Source organism: Vicugna pacos, chromosome 27 (genome assembly GCF_048564905.1).
Source record: "Vicugna pacos chromosome 27, VicPac4, whole genome shotgun sequence".
Lineage (NCBI taxonomy): Eukaryota > Metazoa > Chordata > Mammalia > Artiodactyla > Camelidae > Vicugna > Vicugna pacos.
In genome coordinates this window covers 3,427,211-3,452,674 of record NC_133013.1, presented here as the reverse complement: position 1 = coordinate 3,452,674, position 25,464 = coordinate 3,427,211, and the positions used below count along the sequence as shown (strand labels likewise).

Below are 25,464 nucleotides of genomic sequence, written 5' to 3'. Positions count from 1 at the left end.
GGACTGAGGGAAGGTCCTTGACCTCAGACATCCAGCTCAGCCGCGGACCTCACCGAGCCTATCTCGCATCAGCAAGAAAAGACAATGCCGTGTATAATAAGCCAGAAAGTATACAGTTGATGCTACAGAAATTTCCATATACACTCACACACGTCTTAAAGTTTCAGTGTTTGCAGAAGCATGTGTCAAGTAAGTGTACCCCGGTCTGTGTGGCGACACACCCCTCCCATCTTCAGCAGTGCCCGTGGGTGCAGGGCTAGCACAGAACTGGAGTGAAAAGTCGGGAGCCCTGGGATTCACTCCGAGTTCTTGGTGAGTGAAGAGCGGGCGCTTGGACCCGGCTCTCCGAGGTGTCTGGAGCCCTGTGGATGCACAGGTCCAGGAACGCAGAGGTGGTGCTCACCCACCCCATGCTGTGACAGCCGTGGCATCGGAAGGCGCTGCAGACACAGATCACCAGAACGTCACAGGCTGTCACAGGCTCGGACTCCAGCCAAGCTGCCTGCTGTCTGCAGCCTGGTCACAGCACATCCAGTGTCCTGGGCCAAGTGCAGTCAATGACATCACTCACTGCAGAGCCCGCACGTCCAAACTTAGCGGCAATAAAATGCAAACGGTCCCTGCGACTAGACTCCAAACATTCCTCAAGCTTCTTTGGACAAAGTGACTTGACCTTATTAGGTGGAAAGGAAGAGGCAGGAAGGTGACAAAAGGGTGAGCCCCGGGCCCTGCCCTTGAACTTGCATTTCTCTGGAAACTGCAGCAGCTGAGAACTTAACGAGCTGAGTTACCCGAGGGTGGTCCCTCCCCTCTTCCCTCCACGGATGCCCACACCCACCTCCTCCTGATGCCCGGCCCCGCCTCGGGGAGAACAGGGATCTGTGCAGGTGCTGTGTCCCCTGCTCAGCCACACGGGGAGGCCCGGTGTCTAATTCAGCAGTGGCCGGACTGGCCGCTGAATGAATGCTTGATTCATCGGGAAGATTCTGTTACCAACCTTGCATTTCACATTAGCATTAAATGAGTTCCTGATCAGTATCCCATAAACGCAAAAGAGGACTTCCTCCATCCTAAAACGGAAGCAGTGATGTCTGAAGAATGATATTCATAGTCCAGTAAAGCACACATTTTTGTAAACTGAAGTACAGTTGGTTACAATGGTTTTTTTGGGGGGTGGAAGAAGAGGAGGTTAATTAGTCTTTGTTTATTTTTTAATGGAGGCACCAAGGATTGAACCTAGGACCTCGTGCGTGCTAAGCACATGCTCTACCACTGAGCTATACCTCCCCCCAGGACACTTGTATTTAATAAACTAGTTTATATTGCTTTGCCAATGGGCTAAGCACATGCTACCAGCAGGGACCCCACCACCTAGCTGCCCACGTGGAGGTTTCGGAGAGAGCCCGTGTGTCTTGGTCTCTGGGTGACACGGGTCCAGGGGAGGGTGGTGAGAGGACACGCAGAGCACGGTACCACCACCACCACCTCCTGCACCGGCGGCGGGACATGGACAGGCAGGTGCTCCTGTTCTGTGCCTCTGGGACCCTGTCCTGAAAATGCTCTCTGTGTCACCTGTCAGGATGCTCCTCTCCCAAGGGACTCGGGGTTTCCCTCCACCTTCAGCCTCAACATCACTATCCCACAGTGGCCTTGGAAGACTGATCACCTACAGCAGCTGCCGCCCTACAGGATGAAACCCACACCTCCAAGCAGCAGCCAGGCTCTGCCTGCCCCACCCCACCCCCACCCCCGCTGACCCCTTCAGCTGCCACCACACCCAGCACCTGTTCCTGCCCTGGAGAAGCCAACACTTTTCTGCATGGCTTCCTTTGCCCTCCCACCTGACTCCCCCTGGCTCACTGTGCCCTCCATTCAGGATGTGACAGCCCCCTGCCCTCAGCTGGGCAGGCAGGTGTGGCTGCGTCAAGCCTGCACGGCCCCAGCACACACCGCTCCTTCACTGGACCTCAGGGTCCCTGAGGACAGGAGCTCTGCTTCCTTGAGACCAGCGCAAGGCCTGGTGCACAAGGCCCGGGGCTGACGGGTGCTTATCCTGCAAGGATCTCACGCACCACAAGCTTCCAAACAGACCCAGTGCTCCGTGCGGAGCGCTCCTGGAGGCCTCGACCCCTTGCTTACTGGGCGCCCGTCACCTGGCACTAAGGCACACGGGGCTGCCAGGGGGGCTCCAGAAAACACGGCCCCTCTTCTACAAGTCTGAGTGCGTGTCACTTGGTGGCAACGTGAAACTGTTTCTTCACAGCCTCTAATCTAGCTGCTTACTTATTGACAAAGGGCGAACAATAACCACATTAATTTAGGCAAAGCACTTAACCCAAATTACTGGAATAACTAACCCCAATTCTCATTTTCCATTTTCAATCCAATTTTTATTAACTATACGCCTGTCAGTGGCAGGGGCATTCAAGAGAGGGCGATGCGGAGTGAGCGAATGCAAGAATTTACTTGTTTGCTGCTAAGACTGCACTGTCAAATCAGTATTTTCAGTCGGTTAACCTGAAATGGGAAAGAAATTGTCTCATCTACCATGATGTCCCCTGGCACGTAGAAGGTGCTCAATTAGTTTTTAGTAAATAAATAAAAACCCGAATGATGCCTGTCAACAGAAATAAAATCCCACAACCTGAGAGTTGTGGGTTACGTTTTATCGGGGGCACGATGAGGACTACAGCCGGGGAGACAGCATCCCAGAAAGCGCTGAGGAACTGCTCCACAGAGGCAGGGGAGACTCAGGATTACATGTGATTTCAGCGAAGGGGAGACGTGCAGTCAAGCACACACGGAGGCAGAGGCTGCTGCGAGTCACGAGGAGCAGATGTCACCGTTAATTATTTGAGCGCTCTTCTAGATATGAGGAAATGCAAGAATTTGAGCTAATAAAATCTTCCCCTAAAAATATCTACCCATCCGAAGGCCTGTTCTGCCAGTTTTTCCCAGAGCACAGAGCGCCTCATTCCTGGTCTCCACCCTGGACTCCTTTCAGGGAGTGTTGCAGGTCAGTGGCTGCAGTGGCTCGTGATTTAATCCAAGCAGAGGTAGATGGCAAGTGCCAACGTGATCCCGTTCTTGGAGAGGCAGATGGCAAGTGCTAATTTTTAGCTGGCAAACAGAAGGTATGGGGTACTAGTGTCAGGAGATACGAAAGGTACAAAGAGCCTTAAACCAAAGAATCTTTTCCCTGATCAGTTTCACAGAGTCGGAGTAGCCCTGGGAGTTTATGCCCTGATACAAACAAAGTAGCATAGAGACAATTATGAAAACGAATGTATGTATGTATGTTTATGCATGACTGGGGCACTATGCTGTACACCAGAAACTGACACACTGTAACTGACCATAGTTCAATTTTAAAAAGTCCTTAAAAAAAAAAAAGAATAGAGACAATCACAAAACACATTTACGGAACTGATCCACGATTGCACTGGTGTGTCATTTAACGTGCCCTAGACACAGAAGTGCACAAGTGGGCTGACAGCAGCCCGTGAGGGAGTGCTAGACCGTGGGCAGCACAGCACAGGATGGTTCTGCAGAGGGCCACACCCGCTGCCTGTGATGCCCTCAGCATCTCCAGGGAAACCAAGCTGACAGGGGCCAGGACAGGGGCATCAGGGCCACTGCCAGCCTCCCAGGAGGCTTCCAAGCTCAGAGCCTTTAACAGCAGATGGGCAGGGAACTGATCAATGGTGTCAGGGCTGCCACCTCCCTTTTCTGACTGCAAATCTTCCTGCCGCAAGGACAAGCTCTGGAGATCAGGTGCACAGCGCTCGGTTTTAAGGCAGAAAGCCAGCCTTTCCTTTGTTGAATCAGACTTGAAAATGCAGGACCGGCCCTCCCGCCCTCCCCTGCCTTCTCACCCTTTGTTCCCCTGCCTCCTTGCTGGTTCACAGTTGGAAAAGCCTCAAAGCTTTCGTTTAGATGGTGGCAAAACGCAAAGGCTCAGGGTGCTGGGTCTGAGCCTGAGTTCTCCAAATCAAAAGCCTTTCTTTCCCTCTCGGCTACAGATGCTCCCTGCTGCCTCCGAGGGCTGTGATTGCCAGCAGAGCTGCACTTTTCCTCGTAGCAAACGTGTGCAGAGGATCTCAGGGCTGACCCTGCATTCAGACAGCTATGCATAAACTCCAACTGAGCTGTTTTTGTAGAAAACCAACTTCAAAACCTAAATGTGGGCTGTTCTTTAAAATATCCCTCTAAAGAGAACCTGTACTTAATCCAACATGATGCCAGTGCATAAAACACGTCTAGATCGGTGCTAAGCTAATCAGTGCTGTCAGGTGACAGGTGAGCCTGTCTGCTTCCCTCCTGTCCCTCTTTCGTCACCACAGGTAGGAGGGATGTGCGGGCACAGCCGGGGCAGCTGGGTGTGAACTTGTCACCTTTTGGAGATCACTGAGCAGACAGCCGAGCTGGGGAAAAACACTCTCCTCTCACAAGGCGGCAAGCACCGCAGCCTTGGGTACGTGGATAACCAACTGGACCCTGAGGGCAGCCCCCAGGGGTAACCGCGTAGGAGAGTCACACGGCTGGTGTCACAAGAAAACCAGGATGGAGGATATAAAAAGAAGAAATGAAAGCTGCAGATGGACCTAAGATGGTTCATCAGCTGTCCCTGAGATGGGGACATTATCCCTGATTATCCTGCACTACTGCAGTAGTTTCTCTTGCACTAATGTGGGAAGTGACCAAAATGGTGGCAGGAACGTGAAATTTGAAAGCACAACTAAACTAGTTTAATCACTGGGATTCAAGAAAAAAAAAATGTCCAGCGTGAAAAATAGGCAATTTGGATGAATGTCTGGCTGGGGGCAAACAGAAACACTGGACAACACATTAAAAACACCTACCCAGGGAGGAGGTAGGTGGATAGCTCAGTTGGTTAGAGCGCATGCTTAGCATGCACGAGGTCCTGGGTTCAATCCCCAGTGTCTCCATTTAAATAGACAAATAAGTAAGCAAGCCTGATTACCTCCCCTCAAGTACAACAGAAACACCTACAGCCTGAGGTGTCAGAGATGTAACAAGAAGGTGAAGAGGAATCAAGACAAGAGCTAGAAAAGATAGAAATTCAGAGAGCTGAGACTGGCCTTTGGGGCCTCTTTTCCCTTCGTGGAGGCTCCGGTCTCTGAAAGAGGCTGTGGAGAAATAAACAAGGCTCAAGAGACCAGTGTCGGAGTGCCGGAGTGCAGGACCTGGGCCAGGTCACCAAACGTGCTGCCAAGGTTGGAAATGGGGTCTCACTGAGCTAAATCAAGGTGTCCAGAGGGCTGTGTTCCTTCTGGAAGCTCCAGGAGAAAATCCACTGCTTGGCCTCTTCCAGCTTCTCAAGGTCACTCACGTTCCTTGACCCACGGCTTCCTTCCATTTCCAAGGTCAGCACCTGGGGATGGGGTCTCTCTCTCTCCCTGCATCTGACATTCACTCTCCTGCCTCCACTTTCACTTTATCTAAGGTTCCCTGGGACGACAAGGAGCCTGCCTCAGTAGATCAGGACAATTAGGGACAGTGTCCCCACCTCAGGGACAGCTGATTAACCACCTTAATTCTATCCGCAACTTTAATTTCCCCTTGTCACGCCACAAAAGGCATGGCATCCCTCAGGGGGTTGTTATACTGCTACCACCAACAGAGGGGCCTGGCAAACAGCCGTGCTTTTTCACGGGGCCATGAACAACTGAACCCCCGAGATAGCGTGACCTAGAAGGAAGAGTGAACCTCTGTGCACACTGGTCCCAGCTTAGAGCCAACTGGGTGGCCCAGGAAATATCAACACACAGCATTGGAATGAAAGTAATTCCAGATTGCTGCAACTCCCAGATAATGAACAAAACAAACAGAAGTCCTCAATGAAAAAATATAATCCTAGTCCTCAAATGATTTATAAAAGCCAAATTTCCACGTACAATGTCAGACCCATACTCCAAGGCAACCAAGTAAAAGACGGTGTGACGAAAAATACTGCAAACCATGTCAGTAAACAAAGAATGCTCAAGCCATCAAGTCATCAGCCACTGTCGCCACCCCCAGGGAAGACAGGCCTGCAGCCCAGCCTCTGCAGCCACTCACAGTGGTGCCCTCTGAGGGGACTCAGAATAAGAAAGGACAGGACACTGGCCCTACATAGCCAGGTGCTTGTCAAAGGAATGAATTCAGTGAGCCCAAATGCTTGCTCCCTTCCATACACACAAGAGCGCTGAATTCTTTAACTAGAGATGCCTGGTTTTCTTTAGTTAACAAGTAATCTTTTAATGGTCCAACTACCTGGTCTGTGTTGTAAAGCTCCTATACATCCTAGCTCCTCCTCTACCTCTTCGGAGCAGAGCCATCTGAGAGGCTGTCATCCCAGGCTTGAAGGGGTTCGAGTCCTCAGAAATGTCCGCCAAATGAAACGTAACTCTCAGATTTTAGGCTGTGCATTTATTTCAGTCGACAACAGTATAAGGCATCTCACGCAACGAGAACCAACAAAAACGAGTAGGAACCGGCCCACAGGGACTTTAGAGGACCATGCTTGCGCGATCCTGAGGCTGAAGACAGGACTGACCAGATGGACGTTTCAGAAGAACTAGAAACTATAAAACATGACCTAACAGATGTAAACAAACGAAAACCAACTAGACCTGGAAAAAAATCAAATAACCTCTAATGAAAAAGAATATGAAAATAATTGGGGCACCGTGCTGTACACCAGAAACTGACACATTGTAACTGACTATATGTCAATTAAAAAAATAAAATTTTTTTTAATTTAAAATAAATAAAGTACAAGCTTAATGAATGGTTCAGTGGAAGATCTGGTAAATCTGAAGAGAAAATTAGTAAAGAAGAAGAAAAGTTAGGAAAAATGTTTAGAATAAAACATGGAGGAAAAACAAAACAAGTTTCTTCTGTATAGAACAGAGAACTAAGTTCGTATCTCATAATAACCTTTAATGAAAATGAACATGAAAACGAATATATGTATGTGTATGCATGACTGGGACACTGTTCTGTGCACCAAAAATTGACACTGTAACTGGCTGTACTTCAATAAAAAAATTTTTTTTAAAAATGGGGAGACTTGAGGATAAAAGCTAACAGAAGGGAGGGTAAGAGACAGAGAGCAAGATGGCCCACATACTTGTAATCTGAGCTCCAGAAGGAAAGGAGAGAAAGAATTATGCAGGACGAGTGTTTGAAAAAAGTAACAGCTAAGAATTTAGTAAATCTGATAAAAAGTACCAAACCACAGATCCAGACCCTTAAGTAGGGAAAGGGAGACTGTACCCAGGCACGTGACACTGAAGCGCTAAAGACCGAAGCAGATAAATCTTAAAAGGAAATTGAGAGGATGTGTCACTAGCAGACCGGAACCAAAGAAAATCTAAACAGCGTTCTTCAAAGAAAAGGAAAAACCGGACCCGATAAAAGGGTAAGACGCAGGAAAGAAAGAAGAGCAAGAGAAATCATAATTGTGAGGGCGAATGTAAAGACATGGTGACTGTGTGAATCAGTAATAATGATGCCTTAGGGGATCTACAAACAGCCATAATTACAACACATGGCTACAAGGGCAGGTAAGAGGGAATAAAAAGATGTTAAAAGAAAAAAGAAAGATCCCTGTATTACCCAAGAAGAGGATAAGAATCGATTCCTATTTATTAAATACTGGTAAGTCAAAGATACATGCTCTTAGAAAAGAAAAAGACAAATGAACATAAATACAAAACAGAAACAGACTCACAGACATAGAATACAAACTTGCTGTTGCCGGGGGGAGCGGGGTGGGAAGGGACAGACTGGGAGTTCGAAATTTGTAGATACTGACAGGCACATGCAGAACAGATAAACAAGATTATACTTTATAGCACAGGGAAATATATACGAGATCTTGTGGTAGCTCACGGTGAAAAAGACTGTGACAATGAATATATGTATGTTCATGTGTAACTGAAAAATCGTGCTCTACATTGGAATTTGACAGAACACTGTAAAATTACTATAACTCAATAGAATAAAATAAAATAAAAAAGATACATGCTCTAATCGCTAATATAACCCCTAAAATAAGAGTAAAGGAATGTATAACTTCCAATCCAACTGAAGAAAATAAAACTTTCAAGTAATCTAAAAGAAGGTGAAAATGGAGGAAAAAACAGAAAATGGACCAGGGAGAACAAATAAAAGACGGAATAGTCACACCCAAGTACAGCATTAGAAGTAAATCACGTACAGTCTTTTAGTGAAAATACAGACTGTCAGAGTGGACTTTAAAAATACTCAACAACATGGTGTTTTGTAAGAAATGACACAGATACCAGAAAACAACGTGAAGGATGAAAAATACACCCGACAAAGAGCAACAGAAGGCAAGCTAGTGTCTCTGTATGAATCCTGGACAAAGTGATTGTGAATCAAAAAGCATATCTATATATAAAAAGGGTTAATGTGAAATGACAAAAAGCTCAATTCATAGGAAAACAAAAAGAATTCTAAATTTACATACTCCTAGTAACATTACTTCAAATCATAGATAACAAATTAACAGAAACAAGAGACACAAAAACAAATCCACAGTCTTCACTGGGGCATCTTAACACTCCTTTCTCAGTATTTGATAGAAGAGTCGAAAAACCAGGAAGGTCTGGAAAATCTGAACAGCACTATTAACAACCATATATACATAACAACATATATATATATGTATATATACTCACATACATATGCATATATACATATATATAAAATACTGCATTCAGCAACTGTAGAATATAGTTTTTTCAAGTGCACACACAAAATTTACAAATGCTGATCACATACCAAGCCATAAAGCAAGTAACAAATCTCAAAAAAAAAAAATGAATATAGGATTCAATTAAACCAGAATAAATAATTAAAAGAAAAAAATTGTTTTTAAAAAGACTTGCTTTGAAATTATGGAAAATAATTCTAAATAACCAGTTGGTCAAAGAAAAAAGTCACAAGAGAAATCAGAACATACATTCACTTAAGTCATACTAAATATATTATGTATCAAAACTTGTGGGGTATTGCTTGCTTTCAGGGAAGCTAAGAGCCTACCTGCATATATTAAAAGTATTAAAAAGCTGAAATTAACAAGATAGGAGACCATCTCAAAAATCAGAAAACAGTAAATGAAATCTAATGAAAGTTGAAGGAAGGCTGTATTAAACATCATAGCAGAGAAAAGTACAAATATCGTAACTAACCCAAACTCAGAAAGACTGAGCTTGAAAAGAATGTGTACAAATTATGAATAATAGGAATAAAAAAGAAGTCATCACTACACATTCTATCAGCATCAAGAAGTTTAAAGGTGCAGTATGAATAATTGTATGCCAGTAAGTTTGAAAATTGAAACGAAAAGAACAGAAGACCAGAATACAAAATACTAAAATTTATAGTAGAGAAATACACACTCTAATTATTTAAACATTAAATAAATTTAAAGATATTTAAATCTTCCACCAAGAAAATTTCAGATTCAGATGGTTTCACCAGTGAATGCAGCAAAATCTGAGGAAGAAATAGCACTCACAAAAACTCTTCTAGTGATGAGGACAAACACTTCCCAACTTATTTCTGAAGCCAGTATCAGCTTGACATCAAAACCTAACAAACCCATTATGTAAACAGAAAATCACAAGCCCGTCTTATTTATGCAAATAGTCTTAGTAAAACATCAGCAAACTGAGCCCAACAACATACGTCAAAAGATGACGCGTTAGGAAAGCGGTTACAGTCCAAACACTCAAGGTTGGTACGTTATCAGAAAAATCCATGTCATCAGCCACGTTGGCACAAAAGGAGAAAAATTATACAATCATCTCAATCGAAGCAGAAAATGTGTTTCATACAATTCAGCTTCCATTCATGACAATGCCTCTTAACAGAGTGAGAATGAAGCGGATCATCCTTAGTCTGTGAAAGGCCTTCAGAGGTGTCGTAATGAAAGAGTATGTATAATAGTGGAATGTTCAAATTTTTCTCTTTAAGATTCATTATCAGAGAATGTCTGATATTTCCACTTTTATTCAAGACTGTGTTGGAGGTCGTTGCCTTTGCAAATGGGGGGAAAGAAAGAACTAAAGGTATAAAAATTGGAAAGGTAGAAATAATGCTATCGTCTTTAGCAAATGAAATGGTTACATGTATAGAAGATCTAAAATAATCTTCAGAAAACTTGTTAGAATTAATATGTGGATTTAGCAAAGCTTCTGGGTACAAGGTCGTCCATTGTATTTCTACAGATTGCATATACATACATATATTTATGTATAATGCATTTACTCTTGTAAATAAACACACATATTGCATTTATATACACATAACAATCTAACAAAACCATTTTGCTAGGATTAAATCTAACAAGAAGGTACAAAGACTTTATGTTGAAAACTATGAAGTATTATTGAGAGAGATTAAAGAAGAAAATTGTGGAGAAATATATAGTATTTATGAATTAGAGAACTCAAAATTGCAACAATACCAATTTTCATCTCTCCAAATTTATCTACATAGTGTAATCACAGTCAAACTTCCAGCATCTTTGGCGACAGGTTCATTCTAAAAGAAGGGAGATGCAAACAGCCAAGAACAGTCACGACACCCTTTAAAAAGAGAGCAAAGTGGGAGGACGATTTCCACCACATGGCAAGACTTGTCAGTCAGCTCGAATAATTAACGCAGTGCAGAGCTGGCGTGAGGACAGACAACGGACAGAAGCGCACAGAGAGGCCTCCGAACAGAGCTGTGCTTGACGGCCACCCGAGCTACGATGCGGGGTACAGCTCTGGGAAGAGGGTGTCTTTCCAGTACGTGATTTGGGGATAACTGAATGACCACATGGGAAAAGGAAGTCATCTACAAAACTCAGTTCCAGGCAGACTGTGCCCTAAATGGGAAAGGGAAAACAAGAAAGCTTCTATAAAGTTACAGGAAAACACCTTCACGACACCAGGATAAGGAAGGGTTTATTAAATAGGCACTTAGACGGATTCGTCACAAAGGAGAAGACTCACAAATTGTCTTCTAGAAATAGTAACGACTCTCCTTCATCAAAAGACAACATAAGGGTGAGGGTGCAGCTCAGTAGTAGAGCATGTGTCTAGCACGCACAAGGTCCTGGGTTCAATCCCCAGTACCTCTATTACATAAATAAATAAACCTAATTACCCACCCTCACCAAAAAAAAAAAAAAAAAAAAAAAAAGACACCATAAAAAAGATGAAGCAGCAAACCACAGAATGGGAGGAAATCCCTGCCCAGGGCTTTTATAAGGAAATATGTAAAGAATTCTTAAGCAAATGGCTTGAATAGGAATGTTACAAAAGACAGTGTCTAGAAGAAAAAAAAAAGGTATTCAGCCTCCTTGGTATGTACAGCACAGGGAACGACACTCAATGCCTTGTAATAGCCCATAATGAAAAAGAATATGGAAAGGAATATTTAAACATACATATGTGTGTATGTATGTAATGTGTAAATGGATCACTATGCTGTACACCAGAAATTAACACAACATTGTACATCAACTACACTTCAATTAAAAAAAAAATCACTGGTAATTAGAAAAGTGCAAATTAAACCACAATGAGATACCTCCCACATCCCGTCAGACTGACTGCACAGAAAAGCACCGCATGTCGGTGAGGAGCTGTACAAAGTGAGCTCACACAGGGTTAGTGAGCACGGGCCCTCGGATGACCACTGGGCATCATCTGTCAAGTTCAGACACTGTGGAAGCAGGATGACCCTCTCTTTACCACTCCCCGTGACCCATACGGGGAATCTGTGCTTCCCGTTCCTCCAACTGGTGGCTCCGCTGGATCAGAAGTCCTGGCTCCTGGGGAAGATGAGGTTGAGGGAGATGATTTTCCACCAGAAAACTTGCCCATTAACTTAAAGCTGCAGCCGCCACCTGTCAGAGGCTCCTCACGCCAGAACACCAACTGAAAGAGGACCCTAATCATCCTGAGTGGAGAGGGGGCAGGGAGGGGCACCTCTGAAATGTAGAGACTTTGCTATGGCATCGCTGGTGCCTCCACAACTGGTGACCATGACCAGGTAGTGCAGCTGCTGTGGCCACCAAGGGCACAGTGACCAGGAGCTCGCTGGGGACAGAGGTCTGGGTCACCCCACCGAGCAGAAAACCCAGACCAACAGATGAGCTGGTTGAGGTGAGGGGAATCCGGAACAGATGGCAGAGGAGAGTGAGGATGAATGTTAATTACGGCCTCAGGACCAACAGTTATCTTCTGGTTTTACTCTGTCAAAAGAAATCTTAACGGCCCCCACTTTGAAGAACTGGTGACAAGGCAGCAAGCACTGGGTGTGGAGAACGAGCAGGCTGGGAGGTGCGCAGAGAGGACATGCACATCCCAGTCATTGCCCACCTTCCACAGCCAGCACCCGCACCCCTTTACCTGAGGGCTTTGGGGACTGACAGAGCCCCCACCGTTGCCGGGCAGAAGGGCAGGAAGGTGACCTCAAGCAGGGAACGGCAGGTGTCTGTGTAGGAACATCCCAGGTCCCGTGCCCCTCGGGCAGGTGATCTGAGGTGGCTGTCCACACTGCCTCCCAGAGTTTAATCAACTGCTGCCACTCAGCTCCAGGTGCCCACAGGGGTGACCTGCTTGACAGTGCGCCCTTTGTGGGCTGCCTTCCCTCCCCAGTCTCACTTCCCCGCTCCCCTATGTGTGTTTCCTGGAATCGTCTCCCCCAAAACTGCTTGCCCTCAAAGCTTTCCCTTTGAGCCTGTTTCAGGCTCACACAATGGCAGAGGTTCAAGAAAGAAAATGATTTCATTACAAAAAAGAATGAAGGCCACAGGAAATGTAACTGCATGGATGGGTACATAAGATTTCTTATTGTAAATCTCTTAAATATACGTGTATAAACAAAAAATAGCAGCATATTGTGGTGTTTAACACATATAGTAAAAGTAAAATGTATGTGACCATAGTACAAAGGCTGCAAGAAGGAAAATGGAAGTCACCATTGCAAAGTTCTTTTATCACATGTGAAGTGGAGTAATTTAACTTGGGACAAACTGGGATGAGTTAAAGATGTATTTTATAAACCCTGAAGTAGTTACTAAAATACCAAAATAGTTACAGCTAAAGAACAGGAAAAAAAAACAGAGAAAAGAAGGTGAGAAAATAAACATTAAACCTAACCACATCTGTAATCATCTTAAATGCAGAAGCTTTAAGCATTCCATTTAAAAGATAGATGGTGGGGGCAGGGTGTAGCTCAGTGGTGGAGTGTGTGCTTAACATGAACAAGGTCCTGGGTTCAATCCCCAGTATCTCCATTAAAAAATGATAATAAAATACAAAAATAAATAAATAAATCTAATTACTGCCCCCACAGAAAAAAAAAGGAAAATTTAAATTTTTTAAAAGGTTAAAAAAAAATAAAAAATAGACATTATCAGAAAGGATTAAAAAAAAGGCAAGATCTAATTCTATGCTGCTTACAAAAATACACTTTAAAAATAAAGACATAACATAGGTTAGATATAAAAGGTTAGCATGTTAATATCAGTCAAAAGAAAGCTCCAATGGCCATATTACAACTGGAGAAAGCAAATTTCAGAGCAAAGAATATTGCCAGGGATGTAGAAAGTTATTTCATAATGACAAAGGGGTCAAAAAGCCCCCCAAAAGAAAGCTTTGTTCAAAATACATGAAACAAAGTTGATAGATCTGAAAAGAGAAATTGACAAATACACAACTATACTCAAGAGGTTTCAACAGCCCTTTCTGATAGTTCATAGAACAAGTAGCATAGAATTAGCAAGGACATGGAAGACTTGACCACCACCATCAACCAGAATGAGCTGCTTGGCACTTATGGAACATTCCAGCCAACGACAGCAGAACTCACACTGTTCTCAAAAGAGCACCTGGAGCATTTACCAAGACAGACCACATTCCAGGGAATAAGACCAGTATCAGTAAATTTAACATAGTTCAACTCGTACAAAATATGTTCTCTATCCACTATGGAATTAAATTAGAAATCAGTAACAAAGATCTGTGGAAAATGCCCAAATATTTGGAAGTAAAATAAACACCTTTCTAAATGATGTGTAGGTCAAAAAGAAATAATAAAGGAGATCAGAAAGTGTTTTGAACTGAATGAAAATGAGAGCACGAATATGTGGAATTCCACTAAACAGAACATTGGGGGAAATTTATAGACACAGTTCATGTGTTAGACTTGAAGAATGGTCTCAACTCAGTGGCCTCCGAGTTAACCTTACAAAACAAAGTAAGCAAAAGAAAGTGATGATGATCAAACTGGAAATTAGTGACAAAGAAAAAAAGAAAAAAAACTGAGAAAATCATTGAAATCCAAAGCTTGCTCTCTGAGAACATCAATGAAACTGATAAGCTTCAAGCCAGACTGACAAAGAAAGAAAAAAAAAAAAGAGAGAGAAAGAGAGAGAGGAAGGTACAAATTACCAGTATTAGGATGGAGCAAATAGGAAACAAGGCACTTAATATTAGTCATTAGTCATTAGGATGATGGAAATCACAACCACAATGGGATACCACTTCACACCTACTAGGAGGGCTATTTGTTTTTAAAGGAAAATAACAAGTGCTGGCAAAGACCTAGAGAAATGAGAACCCCTATACATTGCTGGTGAAAATGTAAACTGTGCAGTCACTGTGGAAAAGGGTTTGACGGTTCCTAAAAATGCTAAACATAGAATTACCATATGACCCAGCAATGCCACTTCCAAGTATAAAGCTAAAAGAACTGAACACACAGATTCAGGAGATACTGGTACACCAGTGTTCACTGCAGCATCATTCACAATAGGCTAAAGGTGGAAACGACCCAAGTGTTCATCAGCAAATGAACAGATAAACAAACTGTGCTATATACATACAATGGAATATTACTCAGCTGTAAAAAAGGAATAAAGTTCTGATACATGAGACAACATGGATGAAATGTGACACCTAATGCTAAGTGAAATAAGTGATAACAAAAGGACAAATATTATAGTTATTCTATTCTACAAATACATATATTCTATTTATACAAAATATATACAATAGGCAAATTCATAGAAACAGAAGGCAGATAAAAGGTTGCCAGGGACTGGGGGAATAGGGAGATATAGCTTAATGGTGACAGGGCTCCATTTGAGGTGATGAAAAGGTTTGAAACTAAACAGTGGTGACAGTTGTACAACACTGTGAAAGAAACTAACGCCATTAAATTGTACATTTAAAAACTGCAAAGCTAATTTTGTGTTACACATATTTTAGCACAATTAAACTAAAAATACTGGCTGACTGCTCACCACACCAAATGCTGAGGATGTGTAAGACTTGGAACTCTCATACAAGCTGGTGGGAATGCAAAATGGTGCAGCCTCTTTGGAGGCTCAGAAAAGTTAAACACACACCTTCCATAAAAGCCATCTCTTCCACTCCTGGGGATTTTATTTATCTAAGAAAAATGAAAGTCTCCTTCCTTACAGAGACCTATACCTGAAATTTCACAGCATCTGGTTTTGTAACAGCCAAAAACTATAAACAACCCAAATGTCTATCAACAGTTGAACATATCGAGATATGTAACTGAGAAACGTCTATATAAAGGAATACCACTGGCAATGAAAAGAAACAAATTATTAACCCGCAACAACTTGGATGAATCTCAAAATATCTGTACTGAGAGAAAAAAGCCAGACCAAAAACATACATACCATATGATTTCATCTGTAAATCTCTATAAAACCCAAAGTAATGGATAATGACTGAAAGATGATCAGTGGTTGTCCAGGGCCTTGGAGGGATGGGAGAGAGGGATCGCAAACTTCCAGAGGGGTTGGATGTGTTCACTACCCTGACTGTGGTGATGGCTTCCCTGGTGTACACCTAGGTCAAAACTTACCAAACTGTCCACTTTAATTATGGGCAGTTTATTGTATGTCAGTTGTACCTCAATGAAGCAGCTTTTTTTTTTTAATTGAAGTATGGTTGGTTTATGGTGTGTTAATTTCTGGTGTACAGCATAGTGATTCGGTTATATATATACATATATATATACACACACACACACATATACATATGTATATATTCTTTTTCAGTATAGGCTATTATAAGATATTGAATATAGTTCCCTGTGCTGTACAATAGGGCCTTGTTGTTTATCTCTTTTATATATAGTAGTTTGTATCTGCAAAGGGCAGCTTAAGTTTGCAACTGATAATTAAATAGCCAAAATTTTTTTTTTCTCCAGTGACACAACTTTTTATGTTTTGAATGAGTCAGAGAGCAGGTTAAAAACAACCACTTAATCAACTGCCTCTCTTTTAGGAACTACACTGCCATCTGACTTTTCTGAGTCTGTTTTCACTTTAGGAAGAGAGAAACTTATTTCTGAAAGGGAACAACTGATCTCCACCTACACTGACTTCATTCTTCAGCACAATTAACCCGCCCAGAGCAAGAGCTCCAGTTTTACGAGCCTAAGTTGCTTGCACATGGAATTCTTGAAATAAATTATCTTCACTGGGACTCAGCGTCCTCTTAATTCTCCATCATTAACTGAACATAAGCTTATTTATTGTCTCTTGAATCTCAACACCTGGTGAGCACGACTCATCCCGGAGGACAGCAGATGGTCAGGCTCCCGCCGCCAACAACTCCCTCTCCCTGGGTCTCAGGACTCACTTCCTCCCGCTGTCTCCCTGCATGTCCATTACCAGCCTCAAGTCTCTCCCATCATCTGAATCTTCTTATCACCTGAGGCTCCACTCAGCTCCCACTCCCAACCCTTCTGATTCTTGAGAACACACATCGGGACCCGCCCTGATCCATCACAGACCCACTTAGCAACCAAACAGCCCTGTCTTTTACCGAGTATAGGCCATGTGCCAGGAACCACGCTTTACTTTGCCTCCAGTCCCTACAAAGCATTCTCTTACCCACTTGACACAGATAAAGAACTGGGACCGGGAGGGCATGCAGCTGGCCCCAGCAGAGTTAAGCAGGAAGCCTAGCCCTTTCAAGGCATCCTCCTCTTCCCTGGGCTCCTTCTTGCCCCCAGGGACAGCTGGGGTGGAGGAAGGGGGCTCCGGGTCACGGAGAACAGCTGTGCTGTGTGCCGCTCTCACACACGCCCCCTTTGCTCCTCTGCCCTGGGCCACGCTGTCGGCAGCTGCCCCCTCTGCTCTGCCAAGCAGGTCAACAGCAGTGGCCTCTGCTGCTTGCACTGACGCAGAACGATGCTCCTATTCCCACCCTTAGCTGGCTAACGGCCCTCGTTCTCCTCCTCACCATGATGCTTGTCAGGATCTAAAATCCCAGCAAGTAACAGAATCCCCTTTGTTATCAAGGATCCGAGGTCAGACAGCAATGGTCTCTGGCCCCTGGGGGCAGCAGGGCACCTGTGGCTCTGTCCTCCAGGGCTCAGGGAGGGAGACTCCCAGCTCGGCTGGGCATAGTCGTGTCTGGTGCGGTGTACCCAACCCCACCAGGTGCACTCATGTTACAGAAATGACAGGCCAGCCAAGAAACAAGCACCACTCGGAGGGTTGGAGTACTCAGATTTATTACGCCGGCGGGCTCAGAGGGGCTTCTGCTCCGAAGCTCTGAGCACCTCCAAGATGTGTGCAGGATGTCTTATAGGGTTAATTACAAGCTTGGGGCTATTAGCCAATAAGGCTCGAACAGCAAAACAAAGGAATCAGTACACTGGACCTTATCTATTAGGAACAGATCACGTTACTGACACTTGCTGAGCTTGGATTTACGGGTTAGCTTGTTAGCGCAGTAAACTGACACTAAACTTCAGATTTATGAGTTAGCCCGGCAGAACTTAGACGGGTAAACTGTCACTTATCACACTTAGATTTATGAGTTATCTTGTTAGCCTAGCCCGGCTTCTCCTTCACACTCAAACACACTCTTAGGCAGCTAACCGGGTTCACCTAGATCAAAGCAGAGAAGTGCGGAACAGAAGGAACGGGGTGGGGTGGGGGCCGGGGGGTGCCCTCAGACAAATATCCCTCTTTTCCAAGAAGATGATCACAGGCTTCTGATCACTCCCCTCGTTACAGACCTTCGAGTTCCAGAGCTGCCTCCCTCTGCCTGTACTGTTCATCCTCTCTTCAGAGAAAATCCCTAAGACACCAAGTGATTGTGGGTCATGGCTGATTTTATGTGCCGATGTGACTGGGTCACGGGGCACCCGGATTAAACACTGCTTCTGGCTGTGCCTGCAGGGTGTTTCCAGGTGAGATGGGCATTTGCACGTGTGGACTTGGTAAAGCGGATGGCCCAACGTGGGTGAGCCTCATACAATCCACCAAGGGCCTGAACAGAGAGCAAGAAGTGGAGGATGGAGGAATTCCAGCCCCTTTTTTCTGCCTCCCTGTTGAGCTAGGACGGCTCACCTCATCTTCCGCCTTCAGACTGGAGTTCACACCGTTGGCTCCCTTGGTTCTCAGACCTTCAGACTCAGACTGAATCACAGCACTGGCTTCTCTGGGCTTCCCTGCCAGCTTGCAGACGGCAGGTCATGGGGCCCCTCAGTCTCTGTCATCATGTGAGCCAGTTTCTATAATAAATCTCTCTATGTATATAGACCTCCACGTGTAGATATCTATATACCTCTATATCCATCTAGAGAAACATATATTTAGATACAGAACTATATATACATGCACATATATACAGAGAGAGAGATGGGCTCATAGCCACAGAGAGTTATAGACAGAAATCTGTCTATCTCATCTCTCCTGTTGGTTCTCTTTCTCTCGAGAGCTCTGAAACAATGTGCCACAACCTTTTAGGGTCTGTCATCCTTTCCGAGGACACCCAGAAACCTAAGTAAGGCCTCTTCCCAAAGCAGACTCCTGGCGCTGACGGCAGTCGGCAGGAAGCAGGCCGAGGTTGGGAGGCGCAGTTTCTGCGCGTGTCCCACCCTTGGGGAGCTCTGCCAAAGGCCGCCTGCCGCCCAGGAACGCTGGCCGAGGCAGTAAGCCATGGTTCCCAGGGAGGGCGCCTCCTCACGGGCAGACTGCAGGTCTGTGCATCCTTTCACATGTGCGTGCGCACATACACACTCACAGGTGCACACTCATGTCAGTCACACGGCTGTGTCATGTGCCTCCTTACTTTGTTGGGGGGGAGGTAATTAGGTCTGTTCATTTATTTATTTAATGGCGGTACTGAACCCAGGACCTTGTGCATGCTACACACACACTCTACTGCCGAGCTAGACTCTCCCTCTGTGTCCTTACACTTTTAAACTTAAAAAACCAAGAATACTTGTTATACTTCTTAATCTAAGCTGCAATATTTCCAGAGGCCTCGGAGGGCAGGGTGCGGTATCTGAAATTTCGCCCACAGGCAGAACCTGAAAGGAGGCCAGACCCCAGCAGTAGAGTCAGCTCCCCGACCCCGAGGCTGCCGGAGAGCAGGGCACACCTGCAGGAGAAGCCGGGGCGCCAGGCCTGGGCGCGCTGAGGACAGCATCCCCACAGAGGCGGGGAGGGCAGACGCTCTCAGGGTCAGCCATGGGAAGGGGCCCCACCTGGATGTGCGGCGGCTCTCAGCTGGGCAGGGGGGCTCCCTGAGGACACATGGGAACAGCAGAGGGAAGAGGCCGCCGGGTCTGTGAAGTCTGGGGCCAGCACCCGCCGCACCTGGACCCTCCCCAGGAGCACCGCTCAGAGCCGAGTGCCCGCAGGTCGCAGCCAGCACAGGCTCCCTAGTGCGGACCAGCGGAGCGGGGCCAACAGAGCACCCCTGAAATTCCATCCAGGGAGAGTATCACCCAATTTTATTTTCTCCAGAGATGCTCAAAAGCACATCTTTTGTAGCAGGTGATCTCTATTTGTGACTCTTCATGAAAAAGAAGTGTCTTAGGGAATCACTGAACTACCAGCTTCCATCAGGAGGCCAAGAAGAACCCAGAAACAGATTATCATCCAACTCGTGTCCAGAAGAGAGTAAATAATTACAGAAAAGTAAGTACGTCCAGGTGTCAGTCGGCACCGCGTGGTTTCTCAAAAATGAATTGCGCGATGATCTTGTCAAAATGCAGATCCTGCCGCTGTGGGGCTGGGCGGGCCCGGGACTCTGCATTTCTCACAGCCCCAGGTAAGGGCAATGCTGCTCCACCTACCAACCTCTGGACAAGGACCAAGGAACACGGGGGATTATGTGCAAATAATTGTTCAGTCTAAGACCCATGACACAGTGTAGGTTTCCAGGACCTAGGATGCTCCTGTCTGGGGATCCTGTAGCTGAGACACAAGGGTCATCGCCAAAGATGACCCTGATACTGGAAACCTGTTGAGCCCTGCCCTCGGTTTCGTGTGTGCCAGGAGATCATGGCTCCAGCCCGCTGGCTGCAGGGGATGACTCTGCGGGGCGCAGTGGACACTTGTGAGGAGGAATGTAAATTCGCTTCTCTGTTGTATTCCCCGTGCAAGCCTGGCCTTCTGGTTTGAGGTGGAGCATCTCCAGAGCACCCCGGAGGCTCCGTGGAGTCTGCTCGTGGAGTTGGCACTGCACTGTGGGGCGTAGTGCCTGCTGAGCTCAGCGCCACAGACCCTGTTCCTGGCTAACAGAGATCTGGCTAACGGTCCCCGGCACATCAAGCCAGCATCCTCCCGCCCTCTTTGGAACACTTGGCCAACAGCCGCAACGGTGACAAAAGGGTTCCCTCTAAAGACCAGGACTTTCCCTCTGAAGCTCGGACCCTTGCCCAGCAGTTGAGTCAAGGAGCAGACCCCCCACCCCCACCCAGGGAGCTGGTTCTGTCCCACCTGCTCCACTGCTCTTGCACTGGGGGAGGCAGGTGTAAATGAAAAACACTGCCAGCCATGTAAATAAACAGAGGATGCTGTGGCCATCAAGTCATCGGCTGCTACCCCCACCCCTGACAGTCAGCAGAGGGAACTCAGGATGCAGACAAGCAGGCAGCCCAGCCTCTGCTGCCACCCCCAACGGTGCCCCCTGAGGGACTCAGGATGGAAAAAGAACAGGACACTGGCCCTAGACAGCTAGGTGTGTCTCAAAGGAATGATTTCAATGAGCCCAGACCTTTGCACCTTCCTATACTTAGAAAAGCACTAAATTCCTTAACTTGAGATGTCTGGCTTTCTTTAATTAACAGTAATCTTTTGATGTTCCAACTACCTGGCCTTTGTTGCAAAAACTCCACATATCCTGGCTTCTACCTTGCCACTTTGAAACAGTCTCTTAGAGTGATCTGAGAGGCCGCCTCCAGGCCCGAGTCCTCAGAAAGTCTGCCAAAATAGAACATAACTCTCAACTTACAGGTTGTGCACTTAATTTTCAGACACAGGTTAAAGGTCCAGACCCAGCGGCCCACACCTGCAGACTGGCACCCCGCGCCACAGCCTCCCCATCCCCAGAACCCTGCCCAGTTCCTGACTAGCAGCAAAGCCTCCAGCTCTCTCCAGCTGCTCCGTTCCCTCCCTGGACTCACTGAGCCCCAGGCAACGCCTCCCACTTCGGACAGAACTCTTGTGTTTATTTTTAGGCTCTCCTGCACAGCAAGGGGGCAAGGACAAGGGCAGAGGTGCCCCTGCTGAGCCTGCCAGGAGAGGAGACCCTCTGTCACTGTTCCCATCTTGCAGATGTTGAAACTGAGGTCAAGAGGTCACATGACCCTCCTGGGTCACAAGCCAGTGGGTGCAGAACCCAAAGCCTGCTCTCCACGGTGCTATCCTGAGGCCCCCGTCTTCAAGTGCGGTGACCAAGCCCACGCGGGCCTCCTTCTTGGACCCTCAACTGTCCACCAGCATCTTAGCGTCTTCCTCCCTGGGGCCCCTGCAGTGACCGTGGCCCATCCTAAAAATTGGGCTCTCCTCTGAGTCGGCAAGGAGAGGGAGGAGAGCTGGCCACCAGCAAGGCGGGTTGGCTGGGAAGCTGGGAAGGCAGGAGGCCACACGCCCCATCGGGGACCACAGAAGGCCAGCTTTATTCCCACTCTGTGTGGACTGAGCATGAAGTCAGCAACCCCCAGCTCTGCCAGCCTCTACTCTAACTGGGTTTTTCTTAGAAAGTGTTGGAGGGAACAAGGCATGCTGGGCTGACACTCACAGAGGAACCGCAGGCCCGGGCATGGCCCCCCAACCCTAGAGGATGAGAGCAGGGTTTGTGGGGGATGGTGCCGGGGAGCCCGGAGGCTGGGCTGAGTCCCTCCTGCTGCTCTAGGCAGGCTGCAGTTTGAATCCGGCTCTGCTTTACTAAACGGCTCAGATCACTTAACCCCTGGTTCCTTGAGGACAGGAGGGATGTTTTCTGTTCTGATCACGGTGCCTGCGGCAAACTATTTAGTAAATCTGTGAACAGCGGAGGAGCCTTTCAGAGCCTCCCAGTCTTGTGTTTCCTCATCGGCACAACCTGGAGAGCCCGCCACCCTGCGTGTGTGTGGGGTGGGGAGGCCACCCTCCCAGTTCCCCCTCTCAAGAAGGGCAGACAGCAAAGAGGGCAAGGGCTCAGCTCTCCCTCCGCACGGTGGCCAGACCGCTGGCGGTGACGGCCGTCGCGCTCATTTAAAAGCCCAAGCGCGGCGCGGCGGTGGGCGCAGTGATGGAGGAGCCCAGGGCCACCCTGCCCAGTGCACCTGTTTCCTGTCCCTGCTGTCTGAGAGCAGCAGCCTGCTCGGGACATGCCAGGGGTCGAGGGGGTCAGCTCGTCTGCCCGCCACAGCCCCCGGGTCCCTTGTCACCCTGGCTGACCAACCAGGGCACCCCAGCCCCATCAGAGATGGAGCCTCCATCCAGCCCCAGATCACCGGAGCTCAGCGTCTGCTGGACTGCACAGCACCCGTGCTCAGCAAGGCCTCCTGGGACGGAGCCAGAGGCGAGGGCCGTGACCCAGTGAGGCGCACAGCCCGAAGGCCCCAGAAACAACCAAGCCAGCACTTCAAACCAGTGGAATTCTCCCAGCAAATCACATCTTAAGTGGAACCCACAGATACACGTGTGCACGTATATATCCTTATCTACTTTATGTATATCCATGTGTGTATATATAGAGAGACAGACAGACGTGTGCAGACAAACACGCATTACGCATTCTACCCTGCCTGGCTTCTTGGCATCAGCAGTTTCTTTAGACCAGGCCGTTCTGCTACACAGCGCATCACAGTCAGATTTTTGGACAGTAATCAGTTTCCTCTGTGCCCGTTCCGGCCTGGGGAGCTAGCCCTTAACTTGACTGCAGTCAAGTGCCCGCCGCCGCTGCAGACTTCGGATGCAGCCAGAGCACAAGATGACAGCAGTGACTGGACGTGCTTTGAGCAGTTGCCACGGCAGCGCCCAGGGCCGACTTCGGGGATGGGGGCGGGGAGGCGCTGCGGGGACCCACTGCAGGCCCCTCGGGGAGGGTCCACGAGGAGCCATGGGGGGTGCTCTCCCGGGGAGCACAGACCAAGTGCCCCTGAAGGGCGGCCCGGGAGCTGGAGCAGTGAAGGAGCAGGAGGGGGCGCTGCAGGGGCGGGCCGTGCATCTGGGCGAGCCACCTCCTCTCGCTGGGCCTTGGGCCACCTTATTCGTAAAACAGGAAGGCAGCTGTCCTCAATTCAGGGCAGTTGTCCTCAGCACCCCCCCCACCCCGGGGACCCTGGAACATCCCGCCAGCCCACCCCACGCCAAGGGAGGCAGAATGCTGGGGGCTGGCCTCAGGGGACCCCGTGCCCCTCCAGGGCAGGCTCAGATCAACCTTACTTGTAAGTACTGCTAAGTGGTTAAGGGCGGGTCTGGAGACCATCGCCCCGGGCAAGCTCTCAAAGTTCTGAACACTCCCCGGGAGGGAAGAAGAGATGCTCTCCCGAGACAGGACCTTTCAGAGCCAAGTATTCGGGACAAATCTGATGCGCCTGCCTGGACAGGTGCACGGAAGGGCCGTGGGTGTCCCCGGTTGAGGTGGCACTTGGTGGGGGGGCTGCCTCCAAGGCGGGGTCCCGGGCCTTGTGCTGCAGAACTACAGGACTGGGGCAGGTCCTCTGACGCTGAGAGGGAGGGTTGGGTCAGCGGTAACTCCAAGTGCTGGGCTGCAGTGGCCAGGAAATGACCCGACCATGAACAGGATGCAGTGGGAGGTCTGGCCACGACCAAGGAGCAGGGGAAGCAGGGAGGGGCGGGTCCGAGGGCCTCCTGAGCCCTGGGATGGGTGACACACAGGCCACCAGGTCCTGCCACGGTAGCATGATGCCATTAACTGTGGACTTCTTTGTGGAAGGTGTTATCAGGGAAAAGCACCTTCTTCTATCCAGAATAAAAGCAAACGTTTCCTACTCCCTGCAGGTCACGGAGTGGAATCAGAAGCACGCAGTCCAAGCCGGGCAGGGAGCCCAGCCCGGCCAGGTGTGGCGGTGCGACCGCAGGGCCCCCGCCTCTCACCCCGGTCGCCCCAAAGAGGGCCACGCTCTGCCCACAGGTCCAGGCCTTGTTTCCCCAAAATGACCCAGAAGAGCTCTCTCTTTACTCTGGTGTAAAGAAAACAAGTCCTGAAATTCTTTTCATCTTGTAAAATGAACAGGAAAAACACAAGACATCACATCCACTGGAAGTGACACCTTCCTTGAAGGAAGCTCCAAGATCCAAAGAAGATTTTAGCCAATAGCTGAAAGGCGTTTCTCTCAATATTACAAAAGGAGAGTGTGTAAGAGAAAGAGTTTCTGTCCTTCTGTGGTGTTAAGTATTAATACAGTTTTTACTTGCAGACATACTCTCAGTTGCTCGTTTCTTCCAGAATTTACCATGGCTGTGGATTCACCCAGCCCAGCCCTCCTCACCCTGAACATTCAACAGCAATGGTCACATTGCTCCCTGGAGGAGTCCGGGAGGAGGGTCCCCAGGGCCGCCTGGTCCCCCTGGGCTGAGGGACGACGCCACCGCTCCGTCTGTCCTGGTGTCAACCTCGCACAGTCTGTCCTCACAAGATTTCCTGCCTGATGCTCAGGGCTCCAGAACTTCTGATAAAGGCCGGATGACCAAACCGGCCATTTGAAGTTCCTTCCAAAACAAACCTAGATCTGCAGGCCTTTGAAGCTGGCCTTCGTCACCACCCCAGCGAAAGGGCTCGCTTTCAGCCAACGGGCAGGATCTGCTGCAAAGTCACAAATGAGTGAGAACCACTTTTTTCCTTTTTTTTCTCTCAAAGACACAAGGATCTCAGGTGGATATTTCTGTTCAGGCAAGTCTGGCGTGTCTGTGCGTGTGTGATAAAGAACAACATTTCAGCTTTGGCCCCCATTCTTAACTTACCACCCCCCTGCAGACGCATCTCAGAGACCACTCTCTGGAACCAGAGGGGAAGCCCTGCAGTCACAGGCAGTGACACCCTTTTCTGAGGAGGAGAGGAGGATGGCACCTTGACAGATCTATGACCACAAGTGGCTTCACTGGAAACCAACACACCACAGAAATGT

At 47.5% G+C, this 25,464-nt stretch overlaps 1 protein-coding gene and 1 long non-coding RNA gene across 4 annotated transcripts in view; one reads left to right on the top strand and one right to left on the bottom strand.

Moving 5' to 3' along the window:
• The window catches only part of ATP10A (ATPase phospholipid transporting 10A (putative)), a 160,946-nt gene that overhangs the window by 58,968 nt on the left and 76,514 nt on the right, over positions 1-25,464 (bottom strand). The window lies entirely within an intron of this gene.
• On the top strand, positions 3,661-16,562 carry LOC140689626 (uncharacterized). Its single transcript, XR_012064666.1, has 2 exons — positions 3,661-3,774; positions 16,362-16,562. It is a non-coding gene; the product is annotated as an uncharacterized lncRNA (long non-coding RNA).